We start from the raw sequence: 4,835 nt of genomic DNA on the forward strand, positions 1-4,835 counted from the left end.
AAATGGAGGCCATGTCTAAGGAGGTGGAAAACTTTTGATCCTAATGGACATAGCTGGTTGTAGGTGCATTCATGGCACTGAAATACATGGTGTTGCTTGTTGGGTTTTTTTTTTTCTTTTTTTAAGAAAAGCATATATATATATATTTCAGAGACCAACTATTGTATTACAAACCTGCATTTTCAAACTGGCCACTAACAAGAATATGGGAAGGAAGCGAAAACTTCGACAGTTCCGACCATGTTTGAACAACCTGGTGAGAATCACTGTGCAATGTGCAGCCAGAGGATACAGCATTGCCAACCTGTTGGTCAAATCTTGTCAATCTTCCGTTGCGTCTCCAGCCCTGTCCATACAGTCCTGAGGAAAAAGCTGCTGCAGGTTTTCTCTCGCCGCAGGGGAGTAAATTTCTCTGTGACAGTTCTTTGGTTCATGTTCTCCTAACAATTTATCTAATGGAAAAGTGGTATTTTTACTGCATTCTAGGCCTTCCTTGGTGGCAAACTGGACAGCAGAGCCTGGGTCTGAGATTTATTACTGCGGTATAATGTTTGTGGGGCAGAAAAGTCAAGGGGAATCAGTGGAAAATTGGTCATGTGTCCCATTAAAAGTATAAATGATATTCAGGAGACTTAACGTGAGCTCCTAAAACCTTTCACAATTGAAGAAAGAAACCCTAAAAGCAACAACTACTCTCCTTCAAACTGTATTTTCACTTATAATTAAGTATGCATAAATAACAAGATTATTGTGAGCTTAGATGTCCCTATTTCAGTTATTTGCTCTCTGCGCAACTACGCATATGGGAAATGTTGTCGAGGTGTCCCCTAGCAGACTGTCAAAAGTAGTTTACAGCATATTTCTTAAAAGATATATTTTAACTTCAGTTACATATCTGAGAAATGATGGAACACTAAATGATTAATGTGTCAATGTTAATTGTCTGAGAAGTTAAAACTCATCCATTGAAATTGAAGAAAAGAAGCCAAGAGAAATGAATGGGCTCTAGTTATAGGAAGGTCTGTATGTGTTAGTGGGATGTTGCCAAAAACCTTTCTGCTCTTTCTTCTTCTGAGCAGTGTAAAGGCTGGGCCAGCAAATAATGAGGCAGACAATCTGACTAATATTACTGTAAATTAAAATATTATATTGCGAGTTTTACCATTGCTACTTGAAGCAATTGAGGATTGAATCAGAAGTAAAAAATCGTAAAGGAAAACAAATGAGCAAGAAATTAATATTGGGCAGGGAAGTAGAGGGGGAGGAAAAGCTGCTAGTCTTAAAAAAAAATCTTTAAACTTTTTAAGAATTATAATAAGAATTTTTGTCCATTGTGTAGTCAAGCAGTAATAATAAGGGATGCATTTATTGTTACGGTCCAATTTAACACCCTATGCCTGAAACACCAGTAAAATCTGTGGAAACTGTTCATGCAGATCAAAAGCACAGTGTGGCTCTAAATAATTTCAGTGAATACTGTTTATTCAGGTAAGATTTTTAAAGACCCCTGAAGGTAGACAACCTTGTGGTATGTAGCCAAATAAACTAGAATGTCAACTAATATATCCAGGTGAGGTTTGCCTCTCATAGCATAGCCATAGTCTGTGGCTAAGTGAAAGAAAGTAATTTAGATCGGAATGTGGAAACCAAAAGGTAATAAAATTTCTGGGAGAAAATAAGGACAAAATACTACTAAAGCTTAAAAACATTTTTAAGTTCCTATATCATAGGCTAATATTCTCATTAGGTTCTCTCCATCTGTGCCAAATCCAAGCTGAAGCAAAAATAAACGGTAAAATTTCTCTTTTTTTTAATGCCACTGGTATTAGTAATTGTGTGGTCAACGAGGTGGCAGGTTCTTGCAGCTTCTAATCTGTCTGGGGTCTAGAACAACTATTACAGGCAACTGAGTGCGGGTGGTGTTTCCCGAAGCTTACAGCATTGGTGGATTGTTCATATTTTTACAACAAATCTCTGACAAAAGTAAAGTTGTGCTGTAATGTTTTGTATGCTTTTAGATTTTAACAGCGAATTTTCTCGTGTTTTCCAAATGAACATTGTCATATTGTCTCATTTTTCCCCTCAGTCCCTATCAAACTAAGATTATATCTTTTTTAATACAGTGAGCGTTAATAAATGTATCATCTGTATATATGTGTGTGTATATATATATAAGTAGCTTTTTAATAACTTGTTTTGTGTGGATCTGAATCAAAACAAGATCAGGCAACGCTGCCTAGCTTTATGGTTCAGTTTGTATTTCAGTAGCGTCTTTCCTGTCTTTAAAGGAGTATTGTACTGAGGAAGGAAAAACGGATTAAGATTTTCAAGGTCTTTCTGTTGATTCCTTTTGTCATATTTCTTCTCTCCTGTACAATGACTAGTCAGATCCAGTGCCGTGTAGAGGGGAAACCTGTACTTCAAATAACAGACACATCTATGGACTTTATTTCAGGATTGTTTATTATACAAGAATATAGGGCAGGCACTGAAATTAAATATTTATGTCATACATACATTTTTATCCTGTTTTTATTTTCTGAGGTCGGTAATAACCCAAGTGTTTTAGTGAAGGAAGGGTATTTTATTGCAGTGTCATCGTTACCCCTGAGCCCGCAATTCATGATCTACAGGTAAAGTCTATAACCAGCAGAAACACGTGGTAGCACGTGAGATTCAGGAGATGCTGGAGTCCATCTGTGGGCATTTATGGCCACTGAATGCAGGACTTCCCTCAGCCCGAGATGGAGTCCTGGGACAGTGGTAGAGGTTTTCCAGCCACCAGTTGTACCTTCCATTTGGCTTCACAGCTTCATTGCTGTATGAATTTTCTTCTGCTGGAAAACTCCTTTCATTATATTGCTGCCATCTTTTATATTTAAATATGTGCTGAGATGGGGAAAAAAAACCCAAGACATTTTATATATGAAGTAAAAAGCGACTCCTGAAATTTGGTATGACGCTTATCTCAAGATTTGTTCTGTTTTTCCCATATTGTTTAAGAAGCTGCCACAAGTTCCACTCTAAGGTACTTTGCTTGATAGGCCGGTTAATGTAACTTTATTTGTTGAGAAGTGGGTACATCTCACTGAAAATCTGTGGTAATCCTTTCAGAATTTAATTCACCTTTTATGTTCTTTAAGGTAAGAAATACTTTAATAACATCATCTTATTGATTACCGGAATGCGTAGCACAGACATCCCAACATGTGTTGATTTCTAGTAATTGCCTAGAACAGCATGCCTACTTGCAGCGTTAATTCGGAATGGGCATGAACTCGCGCATCTCTCCTCCCCCTTTCAGAAGGTGGGATGCTTGTTAAATTAATCAGATGGGAAGAGAATAATTTCAAATAGTGGAAGAAAGCTGTAAAGTCCAGCGGAGAAGGAAAGCCAGATCTCTGAGGCCAAGCAGCGACCACAGGACAGAGAAATTGGAAGTGGCATTCGGAGATGAGTAAAGTCAGTAGGACCAATTAATTAAAACAATCAACCGGAAGAAATTTCATTTACCCAAGAATATAGAAAGAAAAGAAAAAAAAAGTAATCACATCGCAAGGTTTCGCTCTGCTCCCTCTTCAGGTGATATTCTCATATTCTTGTAGATGTTTCAGGAAAGAGATGCTGGAATCCCCAAATAAAAAAGCTTTTTACCTTTTCATTATGCCGTTTTTTCTTCAGGTGTTAGGTTAAGTTCTCAAGAATTACAGTGTATTCCGAAAACTAGAGAGAGCATAAAGTGACTTATAAAACCAAAGTAACCGGTATCTCTTAAAACTTGCTGGGTGCTATCAAGGATTTGGGGGATGGCAGCATTTCACACGGACGCTAACCGAGCCCAGGCATAGGTGGGTGCTACAGAAAAACTTCATTTTACTCCTTGACCACACAGCAAAAGTTAGAATAGAAAATTCAGACATTGACAATGTGTTACATGGTCACGGGGATACTGCCTAAATGTGAACAATATATTCTCCTTTCTCATGCAACCAAGTTTTTGAAACAATGTTTAATCTGTTCTTCAGTGAGTTTGATTTCCTGATGTTTATCGTCATGAGCAAAAGCCAAAGCTTTTCAAGTACAGAGGTACTATGAAAAATTAAAATTATCTTTCCTGGCGTTTTTGAACGGCTGAATGTTCTAATTTGTGCGCTGTGACTCTGCATGTTCAGTTCTGTATTATTTTTTTATGCTTCCCACTCTGTACTTGTAAATTCATACATAAAGATGAATCTGCAGCACTTTGTCAAATGAAATTACCCACCAACAAAAGCAATAACAGGATCTTCAACACAGCATAAACAAGCATGCAGAACCACACGTTTCATCTAAAATACCCATTACTGAACACAGTTGCCCACTTAAGCTCGAGGAGAGGAATTCCCTTCCTCAGCTACTCCAGCTGACTCTTCGATCTGCCTCTGAAAAGCCTTTCCCGGCCAGTACAGAAACAAACTCAGCCTGAGCAGGCACAAAGTAGAGCTGAGATGGCAATTTTACTTCGTATGGAAAAAAAAAGAGCTATTTCAAAAGCCCACCTTTGTCAAATACTTTCTGAATGTGAGCGGCCTCCCTTTTCCCTCAGCAACCCAATGGTTTATTTCCTTGAATTATTTTGATGCTTCTCCTCCCTGGCTTTTGCAGAGCTACCGATCAACTCAGCCTTCTCTGAGAGTAAGGGCCATTTGCCAAGTCACCGACCTGTACCCCGCCGGGCTGATGGAGCCCTGACTCTGGACTGCTTATTTTAAAAGGGTTGGGGTTCTTCAGCCCAGAGAAGAGAAGGCTCCAGGGAAACCTTATTGTGGCCTTCCAGTACCTAAAAGGGGCTACAG

At 38.6% G+C, this 4,835-nt stretch overlaps 1 protein-coding gene across 14 annotated transcripts in view; it reads left to right on the top strand.

Moving 5' to 3' along the window:
• Positions 1 to 4,058, top strand: part of FOXP2 (forkhead box P2) — a 440,098-nt gene extending 436,040 nt beyond the window's left edge. For all 14 annotated transcript variants that reach the window (XM_054220133.1, XM_054220094.1, XM_054220067.1 and 11 more), the window contains one exon: positions 1 to 4,058. This exon is cut by the window's left edge and continues 5,048 nt beyond it. The gene's annotated coding sequence lies outside the window, so the exon portion shown is untranslated.
• Positions 4,059 to 4,835: the final 777 nt, after the last annotated feature.

This window comes from Rissa tridactyla, chromosome 1 (genome assembly GCF_028500815.1).
Source record: "Rissa tridactyla isolate bRisTri1 chromosome 1, bRisTri1.patW.cur.20221130, whole genome shotgun sequence".
Classification (NCBI taxonomy): Eukaryota; Metazoa; Chordata; class Aves; order Charadriiformes; family Laridae; genus Rissa; species Rissa tridactyla.